The sequence below is a fragment of the Chiloscyllium plagiosum genome, unplaced genomic scaffold (assembly GCF_037043375.1).
Source record: "Chiloscyllium plagiosum isolate Xiang-an unplaced genomic scaffold, Cpla_swu_hap1 HiC_scaffold_39, whole genome shotgun sequence".
NCBI classification, from domain to species: domain Eukaryota; kingdom Metazoa; phylum Chordata; class Chondrichthyes; order Orectolobiformes; family Hemiscylliidae; genus Chiloscyllium; species Chiloscyllium plagiosum.
The window spans coordinates 66,952,019-66,965,484 of NW_028270177.1; positions in this window are offsets into that span (position 1 = coordinate 66,952,019).

The following is a 13,466-nucleotide window of genomic DNA, read 5'->3' on the forward strand; positions in this document are numbered from 1 at the left end:
ACAAGGGAATGAGAGGCATAGATAGAGTGGATAACCAGAGACTACTTCCCATAGCGAAATGGCTATCACAAGGGGACAGAAGTTTAAGGTAATTGGCAGAAGTTGTAGCTTAGATATCAGAGGGATATGGGCCAGGTGCTGGCAGGTAGGACTAGATTGGGTTAGGATATCCTGTCGGCATGGACGGGACTGGTACGTTATTTACACAGAGTGTGGTGGGTGCGAGAAATGGACTGCCAGCCATGGTAGCAGATTCAGACACATTACAGACATCTCAGCAATTCTTGGATAGGCACATCAATGATAGTAAAATGTAAGGGATGTAGGTTCGTTTCATCTTCAGAGTAGGATAAAAGGTCAGCTCAATATTGAGGGTGGAAGGGCTTGTACTGGAATCTGCTATTCCATGTTCTAAATAGCAAGGGCTAGGATGGCAGCAAGAGGTTTCAGGAAGCAGGAGAGGAAACGATCTGAATGAAGTGACACAAATAGGAGGCGGTACTAAGGTTGTATGAGGTAACAGAGACAGCAATGGTCTGATCTGGAGCAGATGACCAGACTGGGAGGGGTGTGGGGACTGGAGGTGCTTTCACAGGGAGGTTACAGAAATGTGGAGAGCTGTCGGTCCTACAGGTGTTCATGAGATGGAAGGTTGGGAGGAATGGAGCAGTTTACAGGGAGAAGGATGTTGGTAGGATGGGGTGTTTTATACAGACAGGAATGTTTCAGGTGAATGGAGCTGAGTACAGAGATAAAGTGGGTTGTACAGATTGGAAAAACAAATAGACATATGGAGGGTAGTCGTTACTGAAGATGTTTATATTTACAGGAAGGCTTAGGTTCTGCAGGTTATTTAGATAAAGAGGGTGTGGAATCAGACAGATTCTCCAAGTGATAAAGACAGCAATTTTGGTTGGAGACAGTTTCACAGATTAGGGAGCATTAGTAACTTCCTTCAGATTGGTCAGAGTGGGAAGGGTTGTAAGGGAGGGTGATGTTTACACAAGTAAGAGCTGGAGAAGATTATGGAAATGAGTAGATGGATGGAGACACTGGAGGAGCTTACTTTGACAGGGTGGGTGCTGGCAATGGGAAGATATCACACAGATAGTGGGTCTTGTAGGAACTGGACTGGAAGAGTCACAGGTATTGGAATGACTTCTGCAAATTGGGAGTGTTACAGCGACTGAGAATATCATAGGGTCTCCACAGATTGATCGTGTCTTTAAGAATAGAAGAGTTCATGTAGATATGGAAAGCTTAAACCCAACGCATGCAGTCTTCATTTCAAGACCAGAGCCTTATTATACCTGACCAGCCAAGGATCCCTAACCCTGCCAGCTTTTCCCTTTACCCCAGTGGGGCATACGGGTCCTGGATTCTTGAGATCACACTTTGCAATGCCTCCCATTTGCCAGTTGTTCCTTTTCCTTCAAACAGACTCACCATCGATTGGAATCATAATGTGGAGGTGCCGGTGTCGGATTGAGGGTGGATAAAGTTAAAAATCACCCGACACTCGGTTCCAGTCCAACCGGTTTATTTGAAAGCACAAGCTTTCAGAACACTGCTTCTTCATCAGGTGGTTGTGGAGCACAATCCTAAGGTACAGAATTTATAGCAACAGGATGGCAGTGTCATGGAATATAATATCAAACAAATTTAATTTAAGCCTTTCATCTGTTACAGTGATCACCAGCGCTTCCAAAGCGAGTTGGATTATAACTGGGCGTTGTGCAATTTTAAATTCACGGCATTGACGCAGGCCAGATCCTGCAGAATGACCCCAAACCTGGCCCTGTTCCAGTTTTCCTCTTCAATCTGTGGACCTGCTGATCTTTTTCCATAACTATGTTAAAACGAAGACAGTTGTGGGCTCTGGACACAAAGTGCTCTCTGAATGACAGTTCAGTCACTTGCCCGACCTCGTTTTCTGAGGGAAGGTCCAGTGTTGCACCTGCCTGAGTAGAATAGGGTCCTCTGCATATTGAGTTAGGAATCTTCCTTGGACACATTTGAAAAATTGCTCTCCTTCCAGGTCTTTTATACTCGAGGTGGCCCAGTCAATGCAGGGAATATTAAAATCTCCAGCCTGCACTCCTCTATTATTGCTATAGTTACCTGCAATCTCTCTACACATCTGCTCCTCTGGTATCTGTTGGGTCTCCAACAGTCGACAATACAGTCCCAATAAAGTGGCCACCCCTCTTCTTCTTTCTAACTTCTAATCATGTGGAATTTTAAATGAATACATGTTTTAAATATTGGAATTAACAATTCATAAATAAGTATTGATAAAAATCCAAACACTTGACCTTCAGAGAAAGACAACAGTTCACTCTCATGTGGTCTGCACGACATACCCACAGCAAAGTGTCTACCTCTCAATTACCCTGTGAAATGGGCGAGCCAGCTGCTTCGCTCAAGGGCAGCAAGGGATGGGCAATAAAGGCTGGTCAGCCAGAGATACCCACATCCCATACCTGATTTTTTTAATAAGTCCATTCAGATTGTTCCACTGGAACTGTGCTGGGACCAATGAATTGGCCAATCACGTTGGTAGATTTATGGACAGGGCTTTAAACTGACAGAGAGGATGCAGGGACAGGCTTCAGGTGGAAGGAGCTTTCCAAATCCAAAGAGAAAACGTGAAGCATCAGCGCAGCACGGGGGATGTGACCGAAGACAACAGAAAGGAACAGGGTGGGACAAAGTTTAACGAAAACTGTAGATCAGAAAATCCATTTGTGACAGGAAATTGTGGGTGATAGGAAATTATGTTTTTTTTATTAATGGACAAAGTCTCTGTAACAAGGTAGATGGATTTGTGACACAGAGATAAAAAGGATTTAGACACCAGAGAGATGTGGTTACAGGCTGAACAAAAGGTGGAACATAAATATTCAATGGTTCACAACCTTGTGGAAACTCTGGCAAAATGGGTAACACGAGCAATAATGGGTAACAAAGGCATTACAGAGAAAGTATTTGACATCAGATCATGAAGTAGAGTCAATCTGAATGTAAATTCTGGCTACTACTTGCCAAAGACACAAGCAGCAGAACAGTTTTAGACCACCGAACAGCATTTCATGGCTCGTCACTGCAATAAATAGGAATTCATTGGAATTTTTAATACAGGCATGGTGAACATTTAGTGAAACGTCAATATTGGCAAAGTCTGGGACAATCACACTGACAACAGTGATATTGGAGGAGGAGTTCAGAGAATTTTTTTTCCCAGTGTTTCTTTGATTAACACATTGTGCAACTGGCTAGGGACATAACTATCGCAGAGCGACAGTTGTGTGATGACACTTCGTGAATGAGTAATGTCACCTGGAGAAATCCTCCGGGAAATTGTGATAAAGTGCAGTTTAAAGAAATATAAAGTTTTAAAGTGAATCACAGAAAGGACAACTAGAAACAAAAATAGACAACTACATGAGTTTGTGAGAACTGACCAAGGTAAACAGGCTGAACAGACTGAAACATGTGTCTGCAAATGAACACTGGAAAACTTTTGAAGGAACAGTGTAAAACACTCAATAGGTCATTCCACTGAAACAGACCAAACCTCAGCAAGAAATCCCCACCGGTCCCTCACTCAGGACAAATTGGATCATATTAGATTATCAGGCTGAGAAGATCACCACAAAGTACTTAAAATCCTGAAATGAGAGAGTGTTTTAGGAGTAAATTTTGAAGGGATTGTAAAGGGTCTGCTAGCAGGGGGAGGGCAGTTGGAAGGGGAATCATTGTCAGGGTTTAATGACACGATAGGAACAGGGAGAGGTGACGGTGCTGGAGGTGGTGAGAGAGTTACAGAGAGTGGCCAGGGCCTGAATGGTGTTACAAAGCCAGTACGGATTGCTGCAGCTGTGAGGTGTGTCAGAGGTAGGGAGGGATATATGTATTTTTATTTATTCTTTCATGGGATGTGGGTGTCACTGCCTGGACCAGCATTCTTTGACCGCATGCTAATTACCCAGAGATTGCTGGGGCCCTGGTGGATATATTTAATGCTTTGCTGGCCACAGGTGAAGTGCTGAATGACTGGAGGATCGCGAATGTGGTTCCTTTATTCAAGAAGGACAGCAGGGATAGGCCAGGTAATTACAGAGCAGATAGTCCGACAGCAGGGGGAGGGAAATTAATGGAAACAATTGTGAGGATGAATCAACACTTGCAAAGGTAAGGATCAACTCGGTTTATTCATCACGGATTTGGCAGAGGAAGATACTGTCTGAAGAATTCAGTTCAGTTTTTTTTTAAATGGTGCTTCAGTATATTGATGAGGGCTGTGCAGATGATGTGGTTTACATGGACTTGAATAAGTCCTTAAACAAGATCCAACATCGAAGGCTGGTCCAAAAGGACTGGGTTCCAAGGCAAGTTGGCAAATTGGATGTAAAATTGGTGGATAGAATACGTTCACCAGCAGGTGTACCACAGGGATCTGTGCAGGAACCATTGCTGGTTATTCTGTCAAATAGTAACTTTGAAGTGAAAGCAGAAGGTATCAAGAGTAGGTTTGCAGATGACATGAAAGGTGAGGGTGTTGTTCACAGTGAGGAGGATGGTCTCCATCTGCAGTCCGATGTCGATCGGATGATAATCTACGCAGAGTTTAGTTCTGATTGAAGTGAGGTAATACTCTGGGGGAGGTACGATAAGCGAAGGACAGACATAATGAATGGTAGGACCATGAGGAGTACTGAGAAATACAGGGACGTTGGTGGACAAGTCCATAGATCCCTGAAGGTGTCAGCACAAGGAGACAGGGTGTGAAAGGCATCTCAACTGGGAGCAGGAGAGGGACCCATATCCTGGTGGGGTGAATTGCTAGAGCTGCTTGACAGGATATAACCTAGTCTGGCAGGGTGTTGGACCTTAAACAGTCGTAAGGCCGGAAAGAAAATTTGAGGCTGGTACACAAGTTAAAGAGAGCGATTTCAAAAGACAAGGCAGACAAGAACATAGCAGGGAATGGGGGAAAACTGGTTATTGAACTACATGTATTTCAATGCAAGGGGCCTGACAGCTAAGGAAGATGAACTCGGGGCATGGACTGGAACATCAGACTGGGATATAATAGTTATCACAGAAACACAGCTGAGGGAGGGGCAGGGTTGGCAGCTCAATGTTTCAAGGTAGAGGAACTGCAGGAAGCATCGAAGGGGAGGCAAGAGAGGATGTGTGGTGGTGGGTTTTGATTGCATGAATCATCACAACAGTACTTAGAGAGGATATTCCTGTGGGATCGCCCAGTGAAGCTATGTTAGTGGAACTGAGAAATAAGAATGGGTCATCACTTTGACACGACCGTACTGCTGACGCCTAATAATCAGTGGCAGACTGAGGAACAAATATGTGGGGAGATCTTAAATATCAATCATAATAATAGGGCTGTTGTGGTAGGGGTTTTTGAACTTTCCAAACCTAGACTGGGAGTGCCAGTGTTTGCAAGGGAGGAATTTGGTAATTGTGTTCCAAAAAATCTCCCAATCAATATGTAAATGGCCTGAAAAGAGAAACGGCAAAACCTGACCTCCCCTTGGGAATCAAGGTAGGGAAAGGGACTGAGGCGTTAGTGGGAAAGCATTTTGTCAAAGTGACCACAGTTCTACTAGTTTGAAAATGGCGATGGAAAAGGACAGGCGTGGTCGACAATTTCAAGTTATAAAATGGGGCCAGACTAATCTTGATTGTTTTAGCCAGGAACTTTCAAAAGGTGATTGCAAAGTCTATTTACAGTGAAAGGGAAGTCTGGCAAGTGAGAATATTTTAAAATATAAATTGAACGATCAGCGCCAGCATGTTCCTGTTTGTGTGCAGCTCAATGCTGACAACATTCAGAAACACTGGCTGTCTATTGAGGGTCTGGTCAAGGAAAAGGAGGCACATGTCAGGTATAGCCAGGTGGATCAAGGGAATCCCTGAGGATCACAGGGGCTGTGGGAATACACTGTGGGTGGAAATCAGGAATGCAGAAAGGGTACAAGAAATAGCCTCGGCAGAGAAGAATAAGGAGAATCCAAAAGTGATTGTATAAATATATTAAGAGTAAAAGAGTAACTTGAGACAAAATTGGGGCCTTTAAAGATTAATGAGGTAATTGATGTGTGGAACTACAGGATATTTGCTAAGACCCTAAGCATTTTTTTCACTCCAGAACTTACTGTGGAGAAAGACTGGGGAACTCAGGGAACAAGAGGAATACATTAAACCACAATTGGAGTTCTCTGCAATTCCAGTCTCTCTGCTACAGGAAGGATGTTGTGAAACTAGAAAGTGCTCAGAGAAAATTGACAAGATGTTGCCAGAGTTGTTGCTGAATAAGATGGGGTTATTTTCCCAGGAGCATTGGAGACTGAGGGGTGACCTGACAGAAGTTTATATAAACATGAGGGGTATGAATTGGGTAAACATTCAAGGTCTTTTCCCAGGGGTTGGGTAGTCCAAACCTAGAGGGCATAAGTTTAAGTTTAGAGGGGAAAGGTTTAAAAGGGACCGAAGGGACAGCTTTTTCATGCATAAGGTGATGCGTGTATGAAATGAACGGAGAGAGAATGTAACAGATACTGATACTATGACAACATTTAAAAGGTATCTGGATGGGAATATGAATTGCAATGGTTTAGTGGTACATGGGCCAAATGCTGGTAAATGAGATGGATTTATTTAGATCTTCTGGTCAGCATGGACGAGTGGGGCCGAAAGGTTTGTTTCCATGCTGTAGATCTCTGTGACTTGAAAAGAATGCATGTTGTTGAAGAGGTGGTGCTGGAAGCTTTATAACACAAAGTTATGGAAAGCCCCAGGACCTGATTAACTGTAAGACAGGTGATGCTAGGGAAGAAATTGTGGAGCCCCGAGCAAAGGTATTTATACCATTGATATCCATGTGAGATGGGCTGGAAGATTGGAGGGTGGAATAATTGACAGTGTAGGAGGTTTTCTAAGATTACAAAGGGATCTTGATGAGTGAATGGGCTGAAAACCTGTAGAGGGAATATAATTTGAATAAATGCAACGTAATAAATTTGGTAAAACAGCTGGGATGGGTTTAGTTTGAGAATATCTTTTCTACCAACTGTAGGGTCTGTTTCCATGCTGTACAACTATGACAAGAATATAGTTTTGGTCCATTTTTTGAGAAACGCTGTGATGGAATGCTAGGGAACTAAAGACCAATTAGCCAGATGTCAGTGATGGGTAGGTTGTGGAAGTGACTCTGCCAGGCAGGAGTTACATCCATTTACAAAGGCAAGGATTGATGAAAGCTAGTCAGCACAGTTTTATGCGTACAAAGTTAGGTCTCATTGACTTGTTTGGTTTTGTTGAAGTGGTGACCATAAATTGTCTACACTAAAGTCAGCAGGACGTTTGACAGGGTTCAGCATGATATACTGGTTCAGAAGGTTAGATCATGAGTTGGCCAACTGGATACAAAATTGGCTTGACAGTTGGAGACAGTGGGTGGTGGAAGGGGATTGTTGTTCAGACTGGAGGCCTGTGACCAGCTGTGATCGGGGCTGGGTCCACTGATATGTATCATCTACATAAACGATTTGATTGAGAATATAGGAGTCATTGTTAGGAAGTTTGCAGATGATTAAATTAATAGCGTCGTGTGCAGTGAATATGGTTATCAAAGGGGCTCTTGAACAAGAGGGCCAGTGGACCAAGGAATGAAAGATGCAGTTGACGTATGGTGTTGGGTTTTGTTGAGACAAACCAGGGAGGACTAACACAGTTAATGGTTTGTCCCTGCACCCCTTGGTCTCTCTCTGTTCGACAACAGCGAGAGACCAAGGGGTGCAGTTACATTGTTCCTTGGAAGTGACATTGCAGTTGGACAGGGTGGTGAAAGCAGTATTTGATGCACTTTCCTTCATTGTCCAGAGCTGTGATATGAATTGGAGACATTTGTAACATTGTCCTAAATATTTGCCTTAGGCAGAGGAGGCTACGGATTGACCTTATAAAGGTTTATAAAACCATGCGGGGCCTCAGTAAGGTGAAAAGCCAAGGGTAGGTGACTCCAAAGCTAGAGGGTATAAACAGGAGGTGAGAGAGCAAGGATTTAAAGAGGGAGCTGAGCGGCAACATTACCCACAGAGGATGGTGCATAGACGGAACGGGCCGCCAAAGGAAATGGGAGAAACGTGTACAATTACAACATGGAAAAGACATTTGGGGAGATACATGGAGAGGAGAAGGTTTGAAGCGATAAGGGCCAAACACAGGCATATGCGACACGTATAGTATAAGAATCATGGTCAGCATTGATGAGTTGGAGTGAAGGTCCTGTTTCCGTGCTACATGACTCTGTATCCAGTTAAAGAGGAGGAGACTACTGAGATAAGACATGTTATAGACACTGAAGCAAGTTACAGCGATCGGGATGGTAGGCTGGAATGCAGTACGTTTCAAATTAGTGAAGTGACTATAAGGAATGGAGGAGGTTACAAAGATACCATCTGTCATAGGATTTAAAAAATGATTGAAGACATTGGTCACCAAGATATGACATAGATTCAGCGTTGCAGTGTGGTTAGTCTTAGTACAACAGACCTTACATTATGGGCAGGGATTGAGCCTGGGTGGCGTGTCTGTATTGTGCTCCCCTCTGGCACTATATCCATGTCATGTCTAGTTTGCCGATGATTGGAGCCCTCTCATTGCTCCCTGCTCTGTGCACTGTGAGTGATCTTACCTTGCTGCAGGACTTATTGAAGGCTCCAGATCTCCCTGTCCTTTGTCTCTCTGGCTGACCAACCATCTTCAATGTGATGATTGACGAGACACCCAGTAGTTGGGAAGTCTATTGAGTCAGGACCTTCCTGAGTACGTGTAGGAGACAAAGAAATAGACAGAATGGGAAATTCGACTGATGCTGTGAGGGTTACACATGGAAAATGGCACTGTGTCTCACAGAGATCTGGAAAATCTCAGTTCCATCCCTGGCCTGTGCTGCTGTGTCTCTCTGGAGTGGAGAATTCGGTTGGCTCAGGATCTGGAGATCCTGAGCGAGAGACACAGACAGAGGCAGCAATTAGACCGACACAGTGAGGGATACCACATGGAGAGAGACTGAGTGATATCACCAGAGTGCAGCAAGTTATCAAGATCAAACAATTGTGTTGGAAGAACGGGTTTAACTTCATGATGCACTGGTGTCAGTGTTCAGGGATGGGCAACCATAGAGCAGGTGAAGTGATGGCCGAGTGGTATAACTGCTAGAGCACGTATCCAAAACCTCAGCTTATGTACAGGGGAGAAAGGTTAGAATCCCACCATCAGAAATGGTGCAATTTGAAATCAATAATTTTAAAAATAGCAATTAACAATCCACATGTAAGTATGAGACCATTGCTGATGTACAAAAAACCCAAACACTTGTCCTTCTGAGATGGACATCTGCCCATCCTAACATGGTCTGCACTACATACCCACAGCAAAGTGTTTGCCTCTCAATTACCCTCTGAAATGGCTGAGCAAGTTACTCAGCTCAATGGCAGCTAGGGCTGGACAAGAAAGGCTGGTCAGCCAGAGACACCCACATCCCATAGCTGATTTTTTAAAAAGTAATCCATTAGAATGGACCCACTGGAACCGTGCTGGGACCAGTGACCTGGCCAATCATGTCGGTAGGTTTATGGACAGGGCTTTAAACTGACAGAGAGGATGCAGGCACAGGGTTCAGGTGAAAGGAGCTTTCCAAATCCAAAGAGAAAACGTGAAGCAATGGAACAGCATAGGAATTTGGCTGAAGACATTCAGAAAGGAACCAAAAGGGACAGAGTTTAACTTAACCTGTACATCAGTGAATAGGTATGTGACAGGACATTGTGGGAAAGAGTAAATTATGTCTTTTTTTTCACATGGACAAGGTCTCTGCAATAAGGTAGATGGATTTGTGACACAGAGATAAAAGAGATTTATACACCAGGGAGACATGGTTCCAGGGCGAACAAAAGGTGAACATAAGTATTCAATAGCTCACAAACTTGCAGAAACTCAGGCAAAATGCGCAACGAGAACTATAATGGACAACAAAGGCATTACAGAGAAAGCATTTGGCCGCAGATCAAGAAGTAGAGTCGGAATGTAAATTCTGGCTACTACTTGCCAAGGACAGAAAAAGTAGAACAGTTTTAGCCACCGAACAGCATTTCATTGCACATCACTGCATTAAGCAGGAATTAATTGGAATTTTTTAGCAAATATATTGTGATAATTTTGGGAAACTTCAATATTCGCATAATCTGGGACAATCACACTGACAACAGTGATAGTAGAAGGGGAGTACAGATTTTTTTTTTCAGTGTTTCTTTGAATAACACATTGTGCAACTAGCTAGGGACATAGCTATGTCAGATCGATGGTTGTGTGATGAAACTTAGTGAATGAGTAATGTCACCTGGAGAGATCCTCCGGGAAATTGTGATAAAGTGCAGTTTAAAGAAATATAAAGTTTGAGAGTGAATCACAGAAAGGACAAATTTCAATGAAAAACAAAAATTGTCAATTGTGTAAATTTGACAGGAGAAGCGACCAAGGTAAACGGGCTAAACAGACTGGAACATGTATCTGTAAATGACCAGTGGAAAACATTTGAAGGAACAGTGTAAATCACTCAAAAAAGTGCATTCCATCGAAACAGACAAAACCTTAACAAGAAACTCACTCCTGTCCCTCACTCAGGACAAAATGGATCATATTAGATTATGAGGCTGACAAGATCAGCAAAACGTGCTTAAAATCCAGAAGTGAGAGTGTGCTTTAAGAATAAGTTTTAAAGGGATTGCAAAGGGTCTGCTGGCAAGAGGAGGGCAGTGGGAAGGGGAATCATTGTCAGGGTTTAATGACACAACAGGAACAGGGAGAGGTGAAGGTGTTGGAGCGCGGCCAGGGCCTGAACGGTGTTACAAAGCCAATACGGATTGCTGCAGCTGGAGGGGTTTGCAGGGATAGAGAGGGACATTGGTGGGAGAGGATCAACCAGCTGCTCATCCAAAACCACCACGTCAGTGGCCACAGGATTTTTCGTACACACTATTGACCATCCTCAGGCCATAGGATTATTCACACACAGTATTGACCATTCTCAGCCCACAGGAGCATTCACATAAAGCATTTACGAATTACAGGCCAGAGGATAATTCACTGTATTGACCATCCTCAGGCCACAGGATTATTCACAGATAGTATTGACCATCCTCAGGCCACAGGATTATTCACAAAGTTTTGAGCATTCACAGCGCACAGGATTATTCATACTCTATTGACCATGCACAGGCCACAGTATAATTAACAAACAGAAATGACCACGCAGAGACCACAGATTATTAACACACAGCATTGACCATCCACAGGCCACATTATTACTCACACACAGTATTAACGATTCACAGGCCACAGGTTTATCAACACACAGTATTGACCATTCTCAGGCTACAGGATTATTCACACACAGTATTGCCCATTCACAGGTCTCAGGATTATTAACACGCAGTATTGAACAACCTCAGGCAACAGGATTATTCACACACTATATTGACCATCCTCGGGCCACAGGAGTATTCACACACGGTACTGAATATCCTCAAGCAACAGGATTATTCACACACTATATTGACCGTTCTCAGGTCACAGGATTTCTCACACACTGTATTGACCAGCCTATGCCCACAGGATTTTTGAACACACTGTCTTGAACATTTACAGGTCACAGGATTACCCACACAATGTATTGACGACTCTCAGGCCACAGGTTTATTCACACACAGTATTGAGCAGTCACAGTGCACAGGATTATACACACACATTATTGACAATCCTCAGGCCACAGTATTATTAACAAACAGAAATGACCATCCACAGGCCACAGGATTATTAACACACAGTATTGACCATCCTTAGGCAAAGGTGTATTCACACAAAGTATTGACAATTCACGGGCTACGGGATAATTCACACACAGTACTGACCATCATCAGTCTGGAAGATTCTTCACACAGTATTCTACATCCTCAGGCCTCAGGATTATTCCCATACTGTATTGACCATCCTCAGTCCACAGGATTACTCACACACAGTACTGACCACCCAAAGACCGCAGGATTATTCACTCACTGTATTGAGCATTCACACCCCACAGGATTATTCACACACAGTATTGAGCAGTCACAGTGCACAGCATTATTTGCACTGACCATCCTCAGGCAAAGGGTTATTCACGCACAGTATTGACGATTCACGGTCCACAGCATTATTCTCACATAGAATTGAACAATCGCAGGCAACAGGATGAATCACACATTGCATTGATCATCCTCAGGCCACAGGAAAATTCACACACAGTATTGACCATCCTCAGGACGCAGTATTATTAATAAACAGTATTGACTCTGCACAGGCCACAGATTATTAACTCACAGTAGTGACCATTCAATGGCCACAGCCTTGTTCCCGCACAAAATTGACTATCCTCAGGCCACAGGTTTATTCACACACAGTATTGAGCGGTCACAGTGCACAGAATTATTCACACTCAGTATTGACCATCCTTATGCAAATGTTCATTCACACACAGTATTGACCATTCACAGCCCACAGGATTATTCACACAAACATTGACCATTCACAGGTAACAGGATTATTCTCACGCAGGATTGAACCTCAAACAACAGGATTAATCACACATCGTATTGAACACCCTTAGGCTACAGGATTACTCTCACACAGCTTTGATCATCCTCAGGCCAAGGGTTATTCACACACAGTACTAATGATTCACACGCCAGAGGATTAGTCACAGACAGTACTAACCAACCTTCGGCCACACGATTAATGAACACACTGTTTTGACCAGTTACAGGTCACAGGATTATTCACAGACGGTACTCACTATCCTCAGGCCACAGGATTATTCACACACAGTATTGACCATCCTCAGGCCACAGGATTGTTCACACACAATATTGACCATCCTCAGCCAAAGGTTATTCACACACAGTATTGACGATTCACAGGCCAGAGGATTATTCACACATGATATTGACCATTCACTGTCCAAGGATAATTCACACACAGCATTGACCATCACAGGCCACAGGTTTATTCACAGACAATATTGAATATCCTCAGGGCACAGGATTATTCACGGTATTGATCATCATCAGACCACAAGATTATTCACACATTTTATTAACCAGCCTCCAGCCACAAGATTATTCACAACAGTATTGACCACAGACAGGCCACAGGATTATTCAAACACAGTATTGACAAATCACAGGCCACAGGATTAGTGACACACATTATTGACCATCCTCAGGTACCAGGATTATTCACACATGGTATTGATCATTATCAGGACACAGAATTATTCATATACGGTATTGACTTACCTCAAGCCACAGGATTTTTCACACAGTTTTGACCATCCTCAGGCC